Source organism: Sceloporus undulatus, chromosome 3, assembly GCF_019175285.1.
Source record: "Sceloporus undulatus isolate JIND9_A2432 ecotype Alabama chromosome 3, SceUnd_v1.1, whole genome shotgun sequence".
Classification (NCBI taxonomy): Eukaryota; Metazoa; Chordata; class Lepidosauria; order Squamata; family Phrynosomatidae; genus Sceloporus; species Sceloporus undulatus.
Window position 1 is genome coordinate 53,967,203 of NC_056524.1, and position 25,045 is coordinate 53,992,247.

Here is a 25,045-nt window from a genome sequence, read left to right on the forward strand (position 1 = left end):
CATGGGGCATGCATGATATCCAGATTAAAAAAAATTATTCTGCCCTCCAATTAATTCTGCAAACCTGTTCATGTACACATTAATGCTTTCTCAGCTCTATCTGTTTCACCTTCTCCTCATCTGCACACACACACACACACACACACACACACACACACAGAGAGAGAGAGAGAGAGAGAGAGAGAGAGAGAGAGACTGCAGCATATCAGTCCACAGGTTTTTTTTTTAAAAAAAATATGGCAAATCCACACCAATACTGTTTAACCCCTTCTTTTCTTTAATATTAGAATCAATTCCCTTCTTAATCCTAGAATAATTTTATCCTGGAAGAATCACACCAAAGTGCAGTTTAACAATCTCCTTTATCTACAAAACACTAGTGGGAAGAGCACACCGCACATCATGTTGCACATTCCCTTCTAATTATGCTGAAGCCACTGAGCTGAGTTCCTGCTGAGTTGCAGTTGCAGAGATTTGTGACCTGCAAGATATCCAGAACATAATACCATGTCATATATCACAACTCTCTTGTTTTCTTAACTGTCGGAAAATTAACTACAAAGTTAAAAATGAGTAAACTCAAAACCACAATAATAAAATTAGTCTGTTTCTCTCTGACATAATTTGTCAAAAGATGTGGAAATCTCTCATCTCCAGTTCTTTCAGCTTTTCTACAAATTACCGCCACCACATATCAAAATCCTTTCTCAGACTCAGCCTACTCAAGTTGTGATCATAGTATACTCAACATTATATTACCTATCTTTATTCCTGGATGTGGCCACAAACATGGTCTGAATGTCACTGTCTAGACACAGAGCTGATTATCCCTTTCATTCAAAGCTGCAAAGGGAAAGTTATGGTGCCTCATTACATGAAATTGTTTCTTAGCGAAATACAGCAAAGCCCTTTTGGAAATATCCAGACTGTATCTTAATTCAAAAATATTTATGGTTTCCATAGCAAATTACATTGTTTCTAAATGTTAATTTTCTCACAAACTTTATAGGTACATTTTTCTCCCCTAACAGCAATACAGTTTCCACCATTACTTTGCCAGATACCATGTATTCATTTGGGCTCCATCCAAGAGCAGTGGAAGTCTTAGCTTAGGCCTAGATATCCAATTAAATGCAAGTTAATTTTGGCAAGTCTCAGGCACAGTTTTGAAAAAACTACATCATAACAACTGGCATGGAGAATGCATTAGAAGTACATATTGTGTGCTCTTCTTATGTCTTCATGCTTGATATTTTCTTCTGTTGTTTTTTATATATTTTACATATATTGAATTTTATTTTAGAAACAGATTACTAAATGCACACTTCTTATTATCTGCCTTTATTCCTTGATGGGGGTCACAAATATGGTCTGAATGTCAGTGTCTAGAGCCTTATGCCATCCTCTCAAATTTGTCAAATCCTACATTACACCATAGGAGTCCTATTGCAAGTAACCACATTGTATTCACTAGCATTCTTTAAATTTCATTTTTTATATTCTTCACTACATTTCTGCTGATATGAACTAATTACTGTATAAATGACTTTTTAAGGTGTTGCTTTTGGTATTTTATGTATACATCAAATTCTAGATTTTTTGTTAAAGTAACAAATATAGATATCTCCTAGCCTCCCTAGGATACTTATAATGAAATACCGCATATACTAATATAGAAATACTAATATTTAAATATATTTATGTCATTTTGAAGTAGAACATGAAAAAGGCTGAAGATAAAAATTGTTTAATGTGTAGATTTTTGCAAGTATAGCATACCAAATACAGAAATACACACACACACCCCAACTACATTTCTATTCTTTTGCCCATAATTTCATATAATTGCAACTAGATCAATTACTTTATGAAAAAATAATATCTAAAATATATCAATCACTTTCTCAGAGGAGTAAAAGATAAATAGCAACTGTATCTTATTTACAGAAAATAGTTAGATGAGAGGAAAGCAAGGAAGAAAAGCAAGTGGAGGAAAGGAAATAATGGAAGATAAGTGCAACCAAGTTGGGGAAACTGCCATTCATTACTTTTTGAAAAAAATAATGAATGCTGTCAAGAAATGGTTCTGGCAACGTTCATCATTGAATTTATGTCAGAATGGAAGATTTTGATTGACTTTTACCTGTGGCAGAAGAAGTGATAAACTGGTAGATATTCATAATTTTGTTATGTATTAAATGCCATTAAGGATAAAAAGAAATGGTATGTGATAATTGTTGGAGACAAACCAACAGAAGCACAAAATCTAGAAATACAAAATGTGGTGCATCCAATTTTAAATCATCAATATATTTTATCTTCTGGAACTTATGTTTCTATTTATGGGTTTTTTTTTTAATTATTATCCATTTTGACATGATTTCTCATCATTTTAACCCACTTGCTTTTAAAAAATAATTTCCAGTTTTTAAAACATTTTATAGCATTGAAATAAAGCACTAAGCTACCAATAAAAGCTATGTAATTTGCATTATGCAGGTTTTTGTCATGTGTATTATCATTATGTCCCTCTGCCTCTAGAGAGGACCCCCTATTAGTGATAGGTCATTATCATAGGAAGCCAGATTACAGCAATTATACCCCAATCACTGTGCAACCATGTTGGCAAAATCCTGAATGAGAAAGCAAAGAGGATTGGATTCAGATCAATATCAGAACCTCTGACCAAAGGTCAAAGCAGCCTGATAGCAGGGGTAATATCCACAGCTGTTTTTAGCAGTGTTTTTCAAAGCTCAGGTAGGAGATATGGAGGAGATGCTTGGAAGGAATACAGAATTATGACAGCAGTGTTTTTAATGCCAGACCACATCATTAAATACCGTAAGAGAGAGCATGAGAGTTGTCAAGAAGACCTCACCATTTGGGCTGCTGATAATATTAAATAACACATGCTCTTGTCACTCTCCTGCTTCCAAATGCTGCATCACTGAATCTCACTAGTTGGTTTGATGGTAGAAGAAAGCAATAAAAGTCCACACTCATAATCATTATCATATATCTTAGTTAAACATTAACATACTTACTTGATTGGTGCTTTGTGGGACAAAAGAAGGCATGAAATGCATTGCTAAGACAGAGCAGTCAGCAAAACAGTTTTCAACAAGTGTTTGTTCTTCCTTTCAGTGGGGAAAAACACAATAAATATTACAGGTGCCTAACATAAAGCATCTGGAAATTTTATCTCTTTGACACTGCATTAAATTAATCACTCTTTAGGATTTACTATGCCACCACTTTTTTCTGTAGATATGGGGGAAATAATTTCAAAAGTTATAGCTATTTTGGTTTCCCAGTGCAACTCAATGGGAGAGGACAGGCAGTCTGTATTCCCAAATCTCAGTTTGAAGTCCAGTCAGAATGGGTTGAATCTGGCTTAATCTGTTCCAGATAAAACAGTTGCTCCAGAGATAGCAATTCATGTCCTAATTTAGTCAATAAAGTGGCATCCTATTTTCTCAAACATTTTAATGTAAGTATACCTACACTTAGGACCTTATCACATGGAGCTTTACCGTGGACAAAGATCCCGTTATTCAAAAAATTGATTCTCTATGAGCGCTTTGTCAATGGGAGAGAAGCAAGATGCCTCAATGATATTTTAGAAGCACTACCACACCTTCATGCTTTAGAAACACTTCAGGAATGTTTTGTTCATGGTAAGTACCTCCATGTGATAGTCCCCTTGAAGACGGGTAATAATGATCAAAGGTTTAGCTCTCTTTCAATGTAAACGTTCAAGTCCTGGTTGGATTAAGGAATGCAGGTTTGATGATAAGGTTTACTTTCAATAAATTCTAAGAATCAGTATAATCATCTTAGGAAGTTGATTTTTATCTAGATAATGGTTTGCTATTTTAACAACAGCATACTGATTAATTGTCAGTGTGAGTTATCAACTAATTGAGGCTAGTTGTAAAGGCTAATTGGAAAATTTACAGCCATCCTCCTCCTCCAACAGATAATTATTAAATTAGATGGAAAATTATATTTCACTTTAATTAAGGTTAAGAAATGGATACATGTTTAGCTAAAATGCATGCTACCTAACATGCTTCATTATTCAGTAACTTGTAATGAACAAGTAATTGGACATTTATGCTGTACAGAAACCTGGGCAACATACCTAATCCATAAGCTAAAGAAAGAAGCAGAAAGACAGAGCTTGAGACAGAGTGAGAGAAAGAGAGCTTTGTTCTAATCCATACTCTGGGTTTGTGAAATCCTTTTCTGTGAAAGCAGCTTGTTAGAGTCCAAACAATTGCCCTGTTTTGTACATTTGAGACAATAATATGTTTCCATGTATGAGTTAAATAAATAATCATATTCAGGACTAGCAGCATGATGATTCAAACCATGCAGCATACCTTTTTTCCACCAGCTAATGACTTGACAACTGTTGTAACCTTTGTGCCCCAAGATATTTCAAAGTCTACCTACTGATGCAAGAAGAATTAGCTGGTCATGCATGAACAGTGGTGCTTCTGCTGATAGGCTCTCTATTGTACAGCTGGATAAAGGGTAATTAGCATTTAAAAAAGGAGATCTGTTGATATATTAAAGTCACTGCAACAGCCAAGCACATTCAGCTTCATAATGTGCTCCTGCAAGCATCCTTCTCATTTGGAGAAAGAATAGCTGTCTTCAAGCCTATTGATCTTCCTTTCTTTAGTGTAATGATTGCATTTGATTGCTTCAGGATGAACTATGAACATATCATGTTCCTCAAAGTATCGAGATATAAACAAGAAAATACTCTTAACCTATTGTATGTGAACATTACATCTTCTTCATATCATCACACAAAGTTTCAGTAAATACTTCACATTCTAAACTATAAATTGTATGGTGACTATCTTAGTTAGTGATTGAACTGAAAAGATATTTCAGATGAAAAGGGATATGACATTAAAAAGAAATTAAGAACAGACTTGCAGATGTAAACAACTGCATTTCATTGCAACTCAAGCAGTCTGAAGGCAAACAGGATTCAGTATATCCTATAAGATTCTTTTACATTTGCTAATCTTCATCCGCTAGAATGGGATATTTGAATCCCCCAGGATAACATTTTGTTTTAGAAGACACACTGACCTGAATCTATAATATAGATATTCTTTGTCATTGTCATCTAAGCATTAATGAACAGGTTTTTTTTCTAAATTTGAACAATTTGCCATGTACATTTAAAAAATAATAATAATAACAGAACTGAAAAAGGTGACTTGTGGGTGTGGGATGGGGTTTATTGTTTGGCTGTCCTGTTTGGCATCATGTATTAGTGTTTCTGTTTGTCTGGGGAGCATGTTGCCGTTGTTCAGAACATGGGCTAAGAGGGTGAGGACTCGGTTGAATCATTGACTAAGGGGTGAAACAGATGGGCATCCAGGAGTAACCATAAACCACTCTCAGCCTGATCACCTTGGGGCCATGGTGAACACATACTACAGCCTCAAGGGTGCCTCCTGCTGCAGTCCCAAATGGACTGTGGCAAGGAGCAGAAAAAAGCTGCTCCTTTTGGGGCCAGTTTTGGGCTGCCCTAGGTAGTCCCAATGTGACCCCAGGGTGTCTTCCATGTGCTCCATGAGTGTGTGTCATGTAAACAACATGCCCCTACCATGGCCAGAAGCTGCCCCTGTTTGGGGCCTTAGTCGGGGGCAGAACTAGTGCCCTATATATCAGCTGTCTCAATCTTTGGAGCTCAGTAAACATGAAGAGAAAAACAGGCATTTTTGTGGGCATTTCTTGTAGGGGAATTCTCTGCCATGTTTATTTTCTTGCAGAGGGTCTGACATGCTATACTGTCAGCAAGTGCAAGCTGGTTTTCCTATTACAAGAGAAGGAGCACCAGGCTGAGGCCCATGTCTCAACATAGAAAGGATAAAGGATATTTTTTCTTTTTTTCCCAAAAGAGTGGGTCAAATTTTCCTGGAAGGGTAAAGAGTTTGGGATGCCTTCAGTGGGGAGAGCGACAATTTCCAAATGCAAGAGGGAGATACTTGAAGGAATGTGGCATAAAAAAAGCAAAACTGTCTATATTTCAGGCTTGGAGTGATACAGTTGATTCCAAGATCTCTCCTTGATCATTGAGTATGAATCACAGGAACTGGAACAAGAACCTCACACCTCTAGAATGTTCTACGGATGGAAATGCTACTGTCAGTTGCTACATGAAAAAGAGATGTGTGTAGTAGGAACAAAAGCAGTTTTGTGCAGGACTTATAAGAAGCTAACAATACTGAACAAGCCACTGAACATTACCCCTTCTTCTGATCTATGTTGAAACAAAGGATACTGCAAGATGTAGCCTTTAACATACTGCAGAGGTCTATGGGCTCTAGAGATGACACTAAATTATCTTGGAACACATATTATAATTTCATCACTCTTTCTGTTAAAGGACATGGCTTAGGAAGAGATAAAAGAGTACTAGAAGTGGACAAATACCTCCACAGATGTTGTCATCAAGAAAGATTTGATTACTTGTACTGTGGTCTGCATTTTTATGATGAATTACTTTTGGCAGGAGATGGATCACACCATGCAGCATAAGACTTTTGATAAGGTTTTCCATGATATTCATGCAAGCAAGCTGGTTAAAAGTTAGACAGTGTTACAGTTAGGTGGGTCTGTAACTCCTTGACAGACCAAATCCACAGAACGCTCACCAATAGTTTCTCTTCATCCTAGAAGGAATTGATTAGTGGAGTGCCTCAGGATTCTGTCCTGGGCCAGGTATTATTTAACATCTTTATAAATTGGTTGGATGATGTAATAGAAGACATGGTATTAAATTTTCAGATGACATCAAATGTTTTATTGGTGGTAGTTTGCTAATACCCTAGTGAACAGGATCAGAATTCAAAATGATTTTGACAAATTGGACAGATGGACCAAAATTAATTTCAGCAAAGATAAATGTGAAGATCTATATCTAGGTAGAATACAGAACAGGTGACACTTGGACTGAATGCAATACATGTAAAAAAAAAAAGGATCTAGGGTCTTACTAGGTGAAACATGAGTCAGCAGTGTGATGCAGTATGCAAAAAAAGAAAAGTTGATGCACTTCTTGGCGACACCAATGGGTATATAGGCAGCAGTATAGGCAGCACTTCTTGGTGACACCAATGGATGTATAGGAAGCAGTAGTATCATTCCATTCTGCTTTGGTCAGACCTCTTCTAGAATACCGTGTTCTGTTCTGGGCTCCACAATCCAAGAAGAATAGCAACAAGCTGGAAATTGTCCAGAGAAGAGCAACCAAGATGATTGAAGGTCTGGAAACCAAGCCTTACAAGGAATGACTTATGGAGCTGGGTATGTTTAGCTTGGAGAAGGGAAGACTGAGAGGTGACATGATAGCCATCTTTAAATATTTGAAGAAATGTCATGTAGAAGATGGAAAAGACTTGTTTTGTGTTGTTCCAGAGAGTTGGACAGGTAGCAATGGATTCAAATTACAAGAAAGCAGATTCCACTTAAATATTAGGGGGAAGATTCTCTACTGTTAGAGTTTTTTGCTAGTGGACTCTCCATCTTTAGAGCTCTTTAAACAGAAGTTGAATGGGCATCTTTCAGGAGTGCTTTAGAGGTGTATTCCTGCATAGCAGAAGGTTGAACTAGATGGTCCTTGAGGTCCCTTACAACTCTTAGATTCTATTATTCTATTATCTTAATTGCTACCTGCAGAGGCAGCGTTTTATCACACACACACACACACACACACACACACACACACACAGAGTAGGCTAATTCATCATGATGTAAACTAAGATCTTAAAACTTCCATCTAAGTCCATGTCTTCTCAACTGACCCTTGCCATATGGCTTGAGAAATGGAATAATAATTAAAGCAACATAAATGATATCAACTGGGAGTTGGAACTGCCATACTAAATAATGGATGCCAACTTTTAATTTATAGTTAATGAACTAATCTCTCCCTATCCACCCATTAATATTTCATGTCATTTTAATCAGAATTCAAGTATAAACACAGCAGTACATAAAGTGCTACAGCTTTGCAGTAAAATCAAAGGTGAGAATTCTGTGTACAAATAAATTAAGTGGAATGTGCTTGCCTAATGCACTAGACTTAGTTTGCCATTTTAAATGTGTAATGTAATTATTTGTTGTTACAAACCAATTTAACTTCAACTTGAACTCCACAAAGACTTATCTACTTCACTGTGCAAACAGTGACTACAACCAATTTCCCTAAGCCTTGAAGGGCTCATAATGGATTCTCTCCAGAGGGGAGCAAGATCACTACAAGGGGCATGTTCATGTTAAGAAAAATTACCATGATTCACCTTAGTGGAATTATTCATCACCATTCTACAAATTTACTCTCAGACTGCTCGAAGAATTGCTTGAATAAATGTTGATGATATCATTCATGATGTGGATGCAATAGCTTGACTGGTTCATCCAAATCATATTTAAAATATTTAAAAATTGTTTTACACCAACCTCTCCATGCAAAACTGATCAAATGTATGTTGGGTCCAAAATTTTACTGGGACTGAATTGAAAGCTTTGTACAAATTAAAAATAACTATTTTAAAACATGTACCTTTGATAATAAAGAGACATCACTGCCTACCATGATAAGACACTGTTTTCCAGTGTCAAGCATACTCTTGGCATTTATAAATCTTTAATAGTAATAATAGCAATGAATACGTATAACAAAATATGAGTGCTCAGGAATCAGTGCCAGCTTTTCATAATTTGTACTGCTCTTTCATTTTTTATATTTCGCTGCATTATAGAACATTGGAAAAGGGCACACTTTTTCTCTCTGGTATTTCCAATGAAGGCCAAAGGAAAAGGAACAGCTTTGCTGATCCATCTGTCTCTTGAATAGCTCTCAAAGTTAATGGGTTGTATTTGCTCTTCTGTTTGGGCTAATTAACTAACTCTCTCTAAATTGTTTGTTCCTCCCCCCCCCCCCTGCCCCCCCAAACTTCTCATTTCCAAAAGAAGGAATACACTACAAAGAGGGACAATCTTGTTATATTGCCAGGTTTGATGCACATCTGGTGATTCTCTCTAATCAATTTTCAGGGAATGTACCGGTTCCAAGAACAATAAATTGATTGATGTTGCCTTCCACACAAAGAACTTTTCAGTCTGCTCTTTTGATCAAATGCAGAATGAGATAAACATTCTGGCAAGACATAGGCAACTGTGTGTTTGCATGTGCCTTCAAGTTGCCTGTTGACTTATGGTGACTCCATCAATTTCATAGAGTTTTCTTAGGAAAGGAATACTACGGGGGGGGGGGTTCCCCCAACCAAACTGTTACCTTCCTTCCTTCCTTCCTTCCTTCCTTCCTTCCTTCCTTCCTTCCTTGCCATGCTGTCTTTCAATGGAGTTTCCATAGAAATTTACAATAAAAATACAAAGTGTGAGTGTGTGTGTGTGTGTGTGTGTGTGTGTGTGTAAGCTAAGAGACTAAGAGATGCTTCATATATGGCATTTTATTCCATTTCCTTTTTATTGGATGTACAGTAAAATATATTTGTCAAATGTGAAGATTGGGTGTCTTCTTGATGTGCTCTTGATGCTGATGTTTTGCTGTTCATATGAAGGGTAGACATTTAAGGATTACCATGAACACATTTTACAGCTGTGCATTCCTAAATTGGAGTTACAGGTGCGTTACAGACCGCCGCTGCTGTTTGCTCCACAAGGGAGCTGCAGCAGCCAAACCGCGCGACTCCCTCACAGAGCAAAAAAGAAGCTCCAAAATGGAGCTTCTTCCTGCGGCGCAGTTATGACGCCGCGAGGCGCCAATGGCGCACTCGCGACATCATAAGTGCCGCACGACATGTGGACGCACAACGTCCGTTACGTCGATATGGCAGCGGCCGTGTGGAACGGCCACCACCATATTGTACGTATTCACTACGTACTAGGGTTAGGGGGGTGCGGAAGCACCGTCCCTTCCTAACCCTAGTACGTAGTGAATACGTACAAAATGGTGGTTTGTAACCTGCCACAGATTCTTTTAAAAAAAGAATCTAAGCAGTAGTATATTATGAAGTATAGATGGATACCATATCATCCTCTAGGTGCTGTTGTCCTGTAGGCCCCAGCAGCCCCTACTCACAGAGACAATAATGATGAATGATGGGAGTTGCATTACAATATATGGAGAATAATGTGCTCTTCATTTATCATCTCCTCCTCCTCCTCCTCCTCCTCCTCCTCCTCCTCCTCCTCCTCATTAATGTTTATTTATATTGCACCATAAATTTGCATGGCAACTTATAGGCATCATCAAAACAGCATATAACCTGCCAATGGTATACAATCTAAAAGTCATTAAATATAAGCTATACAAAATGAAGCAAGTTATGCAGTTAATAAAATACAAACTGTAAAAACTATTAATACCTATCGCAGGTTGGTATGGTAAGAGCCTTGAAAAGATTATCTGAATATTGATTTGGATTTCCTGCATGGCAGGGGGTTGGACTGGATGGCCCGTGTGGTCTCTTCCAACTCTATGATTCTATTATTCTATATTGTGACAAATTTCACCTACTAGTAAACCCTGAGAAATCCAAAATATTGGTATTTTCTAAGAGATTTGTACTGAGAACATGGAAGGTTGGTAATCAAACAATTGAGTAGGTCAAAAAGTATGTCTACCTTGGTGTCCTTTTTCATTTTAATGGGCAGTGGAGTAAACAGAGAGATAAAGTAATACAAACAGGGAAAAGATCATTGACGGTTATACAATCAGTAGTCAGTGAAGAGATGCCAGAAGTGGGATGACATGATCAAAGCAATGAGCTAAAAAGACAATCTTAGCAGCAGAATGTTGAGTGGGAATCAGAGGACTAAGGTGGGACAATGGGAGACCCATCAAAAGAAGACTGCAGTAGTTAAGGCAGTAGATAACTAAGACATGAACTAAGGAGTGAAGGATAAAGAAGGATAAAAAGTAAAGCCAAGGCTACATGCTTCCATCATAGGATGAATGGGAACATTATTGACTGTGATTAAAAAAATGTATATTGTAAAGTAGGTTTTGGAGGAAAGATTAGTAGTTCTCTTTCAGCTATGTTAAGTTTTAGATGCCAGTGAAGCATCCATGATGAGACAGTTGAGAGACATGATGTAACAAGTTGTTCAATGTCCAAAGAAAGTTGTAGAGTAGAAAAATATAAGTGCATATCACCGGCATAAAGATGATATTGAAAATCATACAAACTGATAAAACTACCAAGAGATAAGGTGATAAGGTGTTTTAAAAGATGCTTTGCTCATGTGGGAAAGAAACTGCTATCATTATGTTCAAAAAAACATAACAGAATCCAGTAGCATATTTGAGACTGACTGGGAAGAACAGATTTCTAACATAAATTTTGTGGACAAAGTTCACTTCCTCGGTTGCTGCAAATTATGGAATGGACTGAGTCTATTGTAGTTAGTCTCAAAGGTGCTACTGAATTCCTTTATATCTTTTTATTTTAAAGCAGACTAATACAACTATCTCTTTGAATGCTACTATTATTTACAAAGCTGCTTGGTTACAAGCAATGGCCACTCTCATGATTTTCATGCAGTGCCAGACTATCAACAGGTTTTTTTTACATCTGTATTAAAAGCTTCATAACAGTGTAGCATTATGAATATGGTAGAATTGGCCCTATTCATATACACCAATAACCACTTCTGCCTTTGGGCAATCAAATTCAATTTTTAGCTGTGTGAATGAACCATCCATATAGACAGCACCTGGTGTTTGGGTCTTTCATGACCAATTATTGCCTTAGCAAGAGAAAAGGCAATGATCAGTTAGAAAAAAACTCTACAATTGGCTCAATATTTGTAGTAGTTGCAATAGTCACAAACATTCAGTAACAAATGTTTTATGATTACACTCCATGTTCCTAGGCCACTTATCACCTTCACTTGTTGAGTCACCACAAGAACACTTTCAATAACATTTCATGTTCCAGGATCTGACAGCAACATAAAAGGAATCCCAAACACCAATCAACAAATGTACCCCTTTTTCAAGTGAAAAGAATTCTTCCACCATTTGTGGACATTATATTCTTCCCTTTGACAATCAAACTTTATAACACAGAATGGAACTACACACACACACACTGGTTCCATCCATTCATACAGTGATGTCAAGGGAATATATCTATATATATATTATATATAATATATATTATATTCCTGTTTTTACATTTATATTCTGTGCTGAGACAAAAATACCCAATAAATAAAGTCAGAGATAGTTCATCTGCTTAATGAAGTTAGATATTTTACCTGATAATTTCAACAAAAGCACATTTATTTCACCATATTGATTACACCTAGGGCCTTTTATATTCCACAACTGTAGCCCTTTATTTCACTTTAATTACCATGGTTCTATCCTATAGAATCTTGGGATTAACAGTTTAGGAAAGGGCATTTAGAGAACTCTAATGTCTCACCAAACTACAAAATACAAGAGCTTCTTTGCAGAGATTGCCTAGGACATTGCTATGGCAGATAAAGTGGAATATAGTGCTATAATTGCTTAGCATGAAATAGTCTTTAGTTATAGTATTCCCACTAAAACCAACAGGACTTCATTTAGTGGTTATTAACTTAAGACCCACTGATTTTAGTGGATTTTCTTTAACCATGACTCAGCTTGACTCCTGCTAGTTTTGCAGCTATTTTCTAAAATGTTACTTCAGTTAGTGTTTTTAAAAATTCTAGAAACTTTCAAAGTGTGAAGTAAAAGAATGACAAGTGTACACTATCATTTTAAAATCCTCAGTGTCCATAGGCATTAATTAATCTTACCCATATCCAAAACAACACTACATAATAAATGAAATATGTCCTGCAGCTAAACATTCATCAAACCAATGAAAGTTATGTTAATTGAAGAGGAATTGATAGGACCAATGGAAAGAGTGTTTAATAAAATCTTGGTAGAGGGAGTGCCTAATTCGTGGAAAGAGGCAAATATAACTCTAATTCCCAAAGAAGATAAGGATCAAAGATATACCCAGAATTATAGACCAATATCACTTCTTAATGTAGATTATAAAATATTTACAAATATTTTGGCAGAAAGAATTAAAAAAATCTTGAGTAATTGGATAAAAGAGGATCAATGCGGTTTCCTACCAAACAGACAAGCAAAACAAAATATTAGGATAATATTAAACTTGATAGAATATTATGAAAAAAAACCAGATAGGGAAGCAGCAATGATATTCATAGATGCGGAAAAAGCCTTTGATAATTTGAATTGGACATTCCTAACAAAAATATTCAAAAAAAATTAGATTTTGGAAATAACTTGCAGTCATGGATAGAAGAGATATATAAAGAACAAAAAGCGAAACTTATAATAAACAATGTTAAAACTAAGGAATTTTCAATAAGTAAAGGTACCAGACAAGGTTGTCCACTTTCCCCTCTTTTATTTATAATGTGTTTGGAAATATTATGCAACAGGATAAGACAGGAAAGAAAGATACAAGGGACCAGGATTAAGGGAGAAGAAATAAAAATTCGAGCGTTTGCAGACGATGTAATGGTAATAGTAGAAGACCCAATTGTAAATATTAGTAAAATATTGGAGATAATAAATGAATTTGGTAATCTAGCAGGATTTAAAATTAATAAGGGGAAGTCAGCAATAATGGCATTCAATATCAAGGAAAGCAAACAAAAGGAACTACAGGAAAAAGCAGGGATACAAATACAAAAAAAGGTTAGATATTTGGGAATTCAAATCACAAAAAAAAATAATGAACTATTTGATAATAATTACAGAACAAATTGGCAGGAAATAAAGAAGAACTTGGAAAAATGGTCAAAATTACAATTATCTCTATTAGGACGAATAGCAATTGTTAAGATGTGTGTACTACCCAAAGTGTTGTTTTTATTCCAAAATTTACCAATTATAGTTAATAATAAAATATTTAATGAGTGGGAAAAGGATTTAAGGAAATTCATTTGGGCAGGGAGGAAAGCTAGAATCAAGTGGCAAACACTAACGGACGCTAAAGAAAGAGGAGGATTAGGACTACCAGACTTTAAAATATACTTTTACGCTTGTTGTATGGAATGGATAAGGGCATGGATAGAATTAAAAGAGGAAAGAACATTAAACTTGGAAGGATTCAATTTAAGATATGGATGGCATGGTTATATGTGGTTAGGAAAGGTAGAACTAAATAAAGAATTCAAAGATCACATTATAAGAAGAGCATTATGGAGAGTTTGGGAAATGTATAAAGAGAAAATATATAGGCAACTTCCGGACTGGGTCTCGCCTCATGAAGCACTTTTACAAAGAGGTAAAATAGAGGGTAAAGCTTGGTTAAGATATAAAGACTTGTTGAAAGGGAAGGAAGCAAAAAAAGCTATGAAAACAAGGGAAATGTTAAATTTGGAGGGATATAATATATCGTGGTTCCTTTACTACCAACTAAAGGAAAGATATCGAATAGATATGAATCAATATGGCATAACGGAAAAAAAAAACAGAATTGGACATTATACTGGAAGATGGGAAAGGGAAAAAGATAGCTAAATTCTATAAGACCTTTTTAAAATTGGAACTAGAGCAGAATTGTATAAAACAAGGTATGATAAAATGGGCACAAAATATAGGTCATAGTATTCAATTAGAAAGTTGGGAAAAAGCGTGGGGGAAGGATCTGAAGTTTACATTATGTGTAGATATTAAAGAGAATTTTTATAAAATGCTACATAGATGGTATCTCACTCCAAGTAGATTAGCAAAGATATATAAAAAGGATACAGGGCTGTGCTGGAAATGTGGAAAAGGTAAAGGGAGTTTTTACCATATGTGGTGGACATGTCCAATAGTAAAAAAAATTTGGATTAAAATACATGAGACGATAATGAAAATAACCCCAAAAAAATTCCCATTACTCCCAGAAATGTGCCTGCTGAATATAATCGAAAGTAAAGAGTTAAGGAAAGAGAAGAAGACAATACTTTATTTGGTTACAGCAACAAGAATAGTACTAGGAAAGCAGTGGAAAAGCAGAGACATACCTGATGTAGAGATGTGGTTGGAAAAGAGTTTAGATATGTGGGAAATGGATAAATTAACATTAGCTTTAAATGGGAAAGATGAAGAAGAAAATGATGCATGGAAAAGAATGCTGCAAATATATCAATCAGACAAAAGGGGGAAAATGATTAAGTGAAATAGATAGACAATAATGAGTAAATAGTTAATACAGTAACTAATAGATGAAGGGTGAGGAGATAAGACTTGGTTTGGTGGCATAAGATAGAAGAGGATGAAGAAGATATACAGTTTTAGTAACGAAGCAATAGAGTCAGGATTAATATAAGGTAAAGAGATATTTGAGAGACTACATGGGGAATTCATAAGAATAGTTAAGAGTTCAGCAGCATCATGGAAAATAGGGGGGGAGGGAGGAGGGGGGAGAAGAATAAAGGGAATGAGACTATAATGATTACACGTGTGGAAATATATTGTTTTTCTTTTATTTTACATCTTAAAATCTAATAAAGAATAATAATAAAAAAAAGAAAGTTATGTTAATTTGCAGAAAACTAATGTTGGAAAATTAGCTCTAGTTCATTTCCTAAAGAAAAGTATCCCCTTTTGTTTCCCAAGCTGAACGTGTAGCTTAACCCTACTTTCAACACTGCAGAAAGTTTCTGAAATGTTAGGTATCAAAGAAGAGAATAACAGCATATTTATTAATCCTGAAATGGTAAGAGAAATTCTACCTTAAATTTTATAAACTTTTTAAAAAAGAGTTTATAGGGTGATTGGTGGCTCCAGTATCAAAGAGGTAATGAATTGATACCTATTCCCCAATTTAGTTCAGTACTTTGAATAGCTCCTTTAAAGTTTGGACTAATTCTGAGCAGATTCACCACCTCACTAATACAGGAACCATTGACTGCCCCTATAAATGTACAGTCATCCCTCCATATTTGCGGATTTGATATTTGCGGATTTGATTATTCATGGATTTCATTAATATGTTCACTCTAGGACTGTCTAGGTCCTCCAGTGCAACTCTGTGATCAACTTTAACTAATAGTTGCACTGAAGACCATTTGTAGGTACTCCAGTGCCATTCTATGGTCAGTGTCTGTTGGACATTGACCACAGAGTTGCACTGGAGGACCTAGAGATTCCTAGAGAGGCTTGCTCTCAGGTAAAACCAGTGTTTTTGTTATTTGCGGTTTTTCCATATTTACGGGGGTCTTGTTCCCCTAACCCTAGCGAATATGGAGGGACAACTGTACTTTCTCTGGATTCATTTTTTCATCATTCAAAATTTTGCAAACCTTCAGGTGTTACAATTGTGCTGTAGTATCTTGTGTGTGATTTGAACAGTATACAAATGGTCATATCACTAGACTGCAGCAGCTATTCTCTCCTAGTAAAAGGATTATCTTTGGGCATGTTTTTGATAAGCTGAAACTACAGGGAAGATTGCTGAAGGCAAGTGCTAGCAAAGGGAATATGTTTTCCATGAATCTATCAATCATGTCATGTTTTGAGCTCAAAACTAATAAAAATTAAACCTTGGACACAATGTCACAAATAAAAATAGAATCAATAGAGACACTCATAATAAAAAGTGTATAAATATAACAGTTCTTTGGTCCACCCTCATTTAGCACCCACAGTTGCTATTTCATATAAACTGAAGCTATAAATTAAGTCTCTCTGAAGAAAGAAGCCAAAATATGCAAGATATTTAAGTGTGTACTAGGTCACAAGGAGAGATGAAGATCCACCCATTTCGATGCAGTAATTTTGTATATTACTCTAACACTACAGTTCTATTGACCAAAAAAAACCTAGGTCCTCCAAATCAATATATAAAAGCTAATGTCTTTTATCTCTGTACCTCCTGGTTGTATGTGCATCTTTATTCTGTGCAATCAGATTACTGCTATGCTAAATTTTCAAGTAGTTACATTTCTTGTTGTAAAACTTTATATCCATCCAGTAGAAATGCCTATGAAAAACCACTACCTCCCACACTTTTGCATATGTTCTACCTATTTACAACCATTATTAGTCTATGTGTATCAGAGGAAGTAGAACACATAAGGGTTTATACAGTATCAGCTTTTCTAAAGTAGACATGATCTTTAGTTGTCAGCATGATGGAAGCAATACACAGAAGAATTATGTAAAAGAGAAGAAAAAATGAATGACACATGAAATGAAGAACCACATGAAACCCCAAATCCAGGAGAGTGAGGTGGAAACTGCAATAAGATAGTGGGAAGAGTAAATCACCAACAATATATGATATTCCAGTAGAATTACTACAATCCACACAGACAGAATAAACTCTACTGATAACTAAAATATGCCTATAAATATGGAAAACAAAATAGTGGCCAACAGACTGGAAATGATCAACATACATCCCAATCCACAAAAAAGGAAACACAAAAAAAGCAGTAACTATAGGATCATAGCATTAAATTCTCACACAAGCAAAACTATGATCAAAATTCTGCAGCATAGGTTCCAAACATATTTGAAGAGAGAAATCCCAGAAATGCACGTGGGGTTCAGAAAAGGAAGAGGCACTAGGAGCCAAATTTCAAAAATATGATGGTTAATGGAGTGCACAAAGGAATTCCAGAAGAAAATCAGCATGTGCTTTATAGGTTGTAGCAAGGTCTTTGACAGCATAGATCATGAAAAGCTATGGAATGCTCTTAAAGACATGAGAGTGTCACTACATTTCTTAGTCCTGATGAGAAATCTATACTTAGGATAAGATGCTGCTATTAGAACAGAAAATGGAGAAACAGAATGGTTCTCAATTGGCAAAGAGGTCAGACAAGGATGCATTCTATCACCTTATATCTTTTCAACTTGTATGCACAAAATATACAAAGAACAGGCTTAGACCCAGAAGAAGGAGGAGTGAAGATAGATCAAAGGAACATCAACAATGTAAGATATGCCAATGACACTATATTATCAGTGGAAAATATCATAGACTTGGAACAATTACTAAGGAAAATCAAAGAAGAAAGTGCAAAGGAAGGACTATTGCTGAACATAAAGAAAACAAAAATAATGACCATGGAGAATCTACATAAATTCAACCTAGATAATGAGGAAACTGAAATAGTTAAATATTTCCAGTACCTTGGATCAAACATCGAACAGAGACTGCAGTCAAGAAATAAGAAGATAAGAATGGGATAGGCAGCCATGAAAGAACTTGACAAGATCTTAAAGTGTAAACACATACATCTGAGCACTAAAGTAAGAATAATCCAAGCCATTATTCCCCATCACAATGTACAGATGTGAGAGCTGGAAAGTGAAGAAAGCTGCCAGAAAGAAAATAAACTCTTTTGAGATGTGGTGCTGGAGAAGAATGCTGATGATATCATGGGCAGCCAAAAAGGCAAACAAATGGGTCCTAGAACAGATCAAGACTGAACTTTCCCTAGAAGCCAAGATGATGAAACTAAGCCAGCCGTATTTTGGCCACAGCATGATAAGGCATGACAGACTAAGTCCCCAAAACAGACAGGCCAAAAGTGCTGCCTTCGGGTTTATCTGAGGGCATGGTGATTTATGTCCCCAGATTGGGCCGAAGCTATGCCCTGACCACCTAAGATGGCCCTAATACAGCTGCAAAAGAAGTGCAAAAAAGTACTCCTTGCTGGCAGTCTGTTGTGAACTGTGGCGGCAGCCTGTCTTGGGACTGCAGTATCGGGTCACTGCAGTCCCACACTGAATGGGAAGCAACTGGTGCTGGAGTGTCCAGAGGCCACTCCAAGCTGCCAGCCTGTTTGACTCCTAGTAAAGGCAAAAATGCAAGAGAAGGTAGAAGGTAGAAAGAGAGGAAGACCACATGAGAGATGGATAGACTCAGTCTGACTGAATTTGCAGGATCTAAGCAGAGTAGTGGAGCATGGGGGGGGGGGCTTAGAGATGTTTTATCACAAGGTCACCATGTGTCAGAGCTGACTTCAGGGCTGTTAAAAGAAGCAGCAAAAACCACACTAGAACCTCTTCTTTACAGTAACATTACACTTAAATTTCTTTTCTCATTTTTTTAATTGGCAACTTTTCTGTTGTTCACAGTAATGGTGAGGGTGAGTTGCCAACTCTGTACTTCCTGCCTTGAGACCTATAAATTAGATCCAGTGTTTTAATTCCAACTAGATTAGATCCACTGAAATCAACAAGTCATACATAAGTGGTGACCAACAAACCCTGTACATTTAAAACGATATAGGGCCCAAACAGACTGTCACAATACGCCAGCTTCCAGCTTGGGGGTGGTATGGGGACATGGCATTTAGACAATGCACACCCCAGCAGCACCCCCAAGCTGGTGTCACATCACCCGCCCAGATCGTGGACAGCATTGCAGTGTTCTGGCAGCACTGTGTTCATACACCACATACCACAGGAGCACACAAAAGCTGCCCTTTTTCAGCACAAAAAGGAGAAGCATTTTGCCATTTCTTTTTGCACCAGAAAAAACCCAGATTGAGCCTGCAGCATGCAGTTGCCGAGATGCCCCCCCCCCCGGTACATCCATCTGTTTTGGACCCTATTTGACTCGGGGTTAATGTTTAACCTGGGGTGGTAACTATGTAGCCCTCCAGATGTTGCAGAACAACAGCCAGCATTCCATTGGCTATAATGGTTAGGGCTGCTTTAGTATTGTGGTCAACTAACATCTGGAAGGCCACTTCTGACCTAGCCCTGTGAAGTCTGATGGTGAAATAGAGTTTGCAGACATTCAAAGTAAGAGTCATTTTGAGATGAAATAAAGAGGAATTATTCCAGTCACTGGTTTCTAGTTGGTGGCATTTCACCTAGATGAAATCTATTATTACATAACTTCCCTGCCACACCTATTTTACTTGGAGATTATTTTACATATATTAAGTTATAACTAACACACACACACTCTCATTGGCTTTAAAAACTAATTGCCTGTGTAGCAAAGATTCAGTGAAGGGGGACAGATATTTCATATCTTTCTTCAGAGCCTGGTGATATTGGAAGTGGTTATATGCGGTGAAGGAAGATTAACTGCCAGTGTTTAGGGGACCACAAGCAATATTCCTTTTCAAACCCTCTGGGGAACATTTCACTGTGGTTCAGGGGCACTTTGCGTCTATCCCATTGCCAGCTTGGCCTAATTTTCAGACCAGTCTCAGGAGTTTACCATCTAATGGTTAGAGCATCTCTCACCTTTCATCCAACCTTAAAGGATTCACTCTATGCATGATGATGGCAAAATTGTCCCAGAAGATGATCTAGGATCCAGTTTTAGAGAGTCAGTTGTTTGGTACAAAAACCTATGTGGGACTTTAAAAAGGAGAGGGAAAGCAAAATGCGGTGAAATGGTCAGTAGCAACTTCCCAAGACTTTGAGGGAAAACTGTTGGTATTTTGATGAAGATATGGTTTCTTGCATACCTTCAGAATTTTTCAAAAAGATATACTTGGAGCTTCAAAGATTTCCTTAGAGGCCTACAGGTCACATTTTTTCTTCTCCTCAACTCAAATTTCCTTAAAATATATATATATACAGTATCACTCAGTAAGCTTCTGGTTCACCATCTCCCTGGATCTTTTCAGAAAGAACCTTAAGACCTTTTCTTTCACCAAGCTTTCCCCCCATGAGATGTGATATTATGCCCTCTCTCCCTATTGTGTAACAATTTTTGAAATGTTTTTGGATAGATTCAACCAAGCTGGCTGTGTAATAGTTTTTAATATGATATTTTTACATTGTTTTTATTGATGTGTATGTATTTTTATGTTGAATTTTAATCTGTAAGCCGCTTTGATCATCACGGAAAAGCAGGATAAAAATAAAATCTATTATTATTATTATTATTATTATTATTATTATTATTATTATTATTAGTGTGCATGATTATAGTATCTCCCCCCAAAATCACTCTGTTGTGACTTTACCACTTAATCCCCACTACAGTTATTCATCTGAACCCACCCTTAGCAAGTGTTCATTGAGAAAAGGACAAACTGAAGAACTGAATAAAAATAGCTCAAAGGACAAAAATGCACAAACATATGGAGACAAGCCAAACAGATCTACCAAAGTACTTTATATTTCACCTTGGTGAAGTTAATGGTCTCCCTGTAAATGGCTCCAAAGTTTTCCTGCCTAATAGCATCAGAAAAATAATTCTTAAAATATAAAGTAAATAGAATCTGGTGCCTCTCTTTAATAAATGCTTGGCTATGTACTCTGTCTCCTAATAATGTGATTTATTACACAGTTTTGCATGTGCTATTCACATTTGGAGACTAGCTGTATCATTGTCTATTAATGGGGAACAATACAATTTAAGAACATATTCAGATTCTCAAGGACAATTTCAAGACAATTTCAAGAGCTTATATACTTTTCATTTTATTGCGAGGCAACAGTTTGCAAGTAAAACAATAACAAAGTGGTGTATGGATTATCTGTCCTTTTATAAAGGAAGATACACTAACTGACTAGACACAAATAACTTAGAAACTGGACTTTATATTTATCTAAAAGTTGAACAGCTTTATATTATATTGGCTAGGAAAAGTGTTGCACTTATCTGCACATAACAAATGAAGAGGTAGTTGGAAATACTTGTACTGTATTTTCATTAAACCATTCGGCTAAGAAAGACTGGATTCTTCTGTAGACCAAAACTAAAAATGCTATTTCTGTGACATTATACTTCACTCATTCATATTTGACATCAGTGATAAGATTCATAACATTTACAACACAAATATGAAGTAGTCATTATACAGACTGGGTCCATATTTTCCCAGTCTAAGGGCCTGACATTAAAATCTTTATATTGCCCAGTTTTGCAATAAAAAAACAATATAAATGTGTTATTTCTGCAAACTAGGGTGAGAATCAAGAGGCGAAGAAAAAAAATGTGCCTATTACATCTTTTGGTTCCAAGTATTTGAGACTCCACCATGAAATAAAGAGATCAGACATGTAAATTGGATGTATAAAAAATGGGCCATTTATTAGGTCTGAGACCTGTTTAATGAGAACTTTTAACTTTAAGTCCTGACAGACATCAATTGAGGGTGGAATCCTGATGTGGGTTCAGCTGAAGCCAGGTTTCGTTCTGAGACCACCTCTTCAGCCTTCCCATTGGGCAAAAATACCAGACTCTGAGGGAAATCCAAAAGCAGGCCCTCAGCCTGTCATAGCGAGGTGGATGTGGGGGACACTCTTCCAAACTCCCTCAAGTTTGTAAGAGAGGGTAAAACCCCCATAACTACCCTCATGGCTGTTTCTTGAGCAATCCCCAGGTCCTTTGACCTGTAAAGGCTTCCCAGAGCCAGATCTTTCACCACAAGGGGGTGCCTAGGGGTACACTGAATCTTCCCCAACCTCCTTAAGGCCACAGATAAGGGACAAACATATGCTTAGTCCCTTTCTACCACCAGATCAGCTAACACCCCTTGTTGCATATCTCCCACCAAGAATAAAATATTACCCTGTTCCAAAAGGTGGACCCATCAGCTCTTTAAAGTTTGGGTCACTGAAATACAGTTGCAGGATGACTAATGAATTTAATCAAAAGACCTTCGCAATGCATTGCATATCTCTCTATTGACTCTCTTCCTAGCAACATCCAATTTACATGGATTACCATCGCCACACCAGACTAAATGAGGCAAAATCTCAGACCAAACAATGGCCACTCTGCACCATTTTTCTTGAAGAACTTCAAAGCCATCTCTGGCTGGTGAAATAAGTGCCTTGCCTTTCAGTAGGCCAAGGTCATTGCCACCCAGGTGTATAAGGATTACGTCAGGCTTTGGACCATTGTGCTGAAATAATAAGGGAAGCAGACCACTACAGCGCAGGCTCAATACAAAGTGTTGGTTATTACCTTTAAAGCCCTACATGGCTTGGGCCCAAGTTACTTGAAGGAATGCCTCTCCCTACACAATCCGCCCCACACTCTCAGAACAATTGGAAAGTACCTACTTGAGCATCCCAAGATGAGATTAACAACTTCTCGCCAAAAAGCATTTACGGCTATGGTCCCCATGCACTGGAATAATCTTCCGGAAGAGATCCGACTTATCTCTACTCTGGATGCCTTCAAGAAGGCGTTGAAAACCCACCTCTTTTGATTAGCATACCCCCCTAACTCCTTGTAAAGAATATCACCCCCAAACAGAAGTCTACCTCAGGATGTTAGCTAGAATCGGCATATTGTATGTTTTTAGATAGAACATTTTTTATACTCTGTTTTTAATATCTGTTATTGGAAATATTTGTAATTGCATTTGTATCTGTATTGTTGTATTATATGTTCTGATTGTAATCCTGCTTTGATCCATCGTGAGAAGCAAGAAAATATAAATAAAACTTATTATTATTATTATTATTATTATTATTATTATTATTATTATTGTTGTTGCTTGCCCAACCACTCAATCATAACAATATCACCCAGGCAGAGGTGTGGCCTGAAATGGCTGGAACGAGCTTGACATGCCACCCTGTAAATCATACTGTGGCTGCAGATCAGGACCCATGCCCTTGTGGAACAAAATCTGAAAACTGGCAAGAACAAGTATTAAAGGAACATATTAAACTTGAATTTTCTGAACATACCAATTAGGCAAATGACTTCCAGTGACCGATATGCTGAATCGTAGGTGGATCAAACCCCATGGCCGCAGCTGTTGATACAGCATTGATGCAAAAAGAATAAGTCCCAAATTGAATCCCCTTGAGTCCAAGGTTGGCCAAAGCTTTGGACACCACAGACCAAAATTAAAATTTTGTCAGGTGAGTGAGGTTATCATGGTAGAAAGGGGGGGCCAGGCGTCCCACCCCTCAAAACAGTATACTCAATCAGGGCACAAAATGGACAAAAATCTACAGTTGCACATGGACCCAGTAAAACAGTGCTGCCTTTCCTTTTTGGTTTGTAATCTGAAGTATAACTGACTGGCTTGACGGTATCAAATCGTTGGATAACAATGCCCTGTTGGATTGATAATTTTTTGAAGCTAAAACCAATTCACTAATGCGCAAAGCCCCCCAAAATGGCAGTCAGAGCAGCGGCATGAATAAAATGGCCTCAAAATGTGAAAAACAAAATAAGCCCCATTTTTCTTTCAAACCTTTAAGTATTTCAGGTGTAATGGGCATGCATTTAACAGACACATACCCCCACATTTTAGCCCATATGTGGAGTGTTTTCTGAATTCTAAATTAACCTGTAGTATCTGCCAGAATTTGCAACTTTGCTGCAAAAGCTAAGGCAGACAGCTTATTAAGAATGGAATGTGGTGTGAGGCCTTGTGGTATAAATATACACAGAATTGCCAACAATGTTCAACTGGGATAGGCCAAGACCATTGTCATGCCAAAACTGCTCAAAAATCTGACAGACCTTCTTATAATTAGATTTTTTTAAAAATAAATTAAATACATTTTATTATTATTATAGTTAAATGGAATATTAAGACAGTGATGTGTCTATGGCTTTTTCCACCTCACCCCTCCAAGATTCCAAAGATGGTCCAGTATCACAACCAGCTTGAGATCTGCTCCCAGCACCAGCTGTTGGAAACTACCCATCTGTTGGCAGGAAAGGGCATCAACAATGTTCAGGGACATGGAATGCAGTAAAGAAGATATTATGGGCCAGACATTTCAGAACAAAAACACTAACTAGCTGTATTATGCGGGGTGACTTGGAAATCATGTGCTTAATTTACTTGAACTATTGCTAAGGTGTTGCACCAGAAATGGACACGTGAGTTAGAAAACTGATATGCCCAAATGTGTATTGCCACAACAATGGGAAAAACTCTTAAAAGATTAGGTCAGCGGTTAGACCAAGTTCTTTTCACCACTGCCCATTAACATATACGCCAAAACCTAATGAGCCTACTGCATCAGATGCCACTTGTAAAGCTGGATGCAAATGCAACGTCCTGTGCCAAA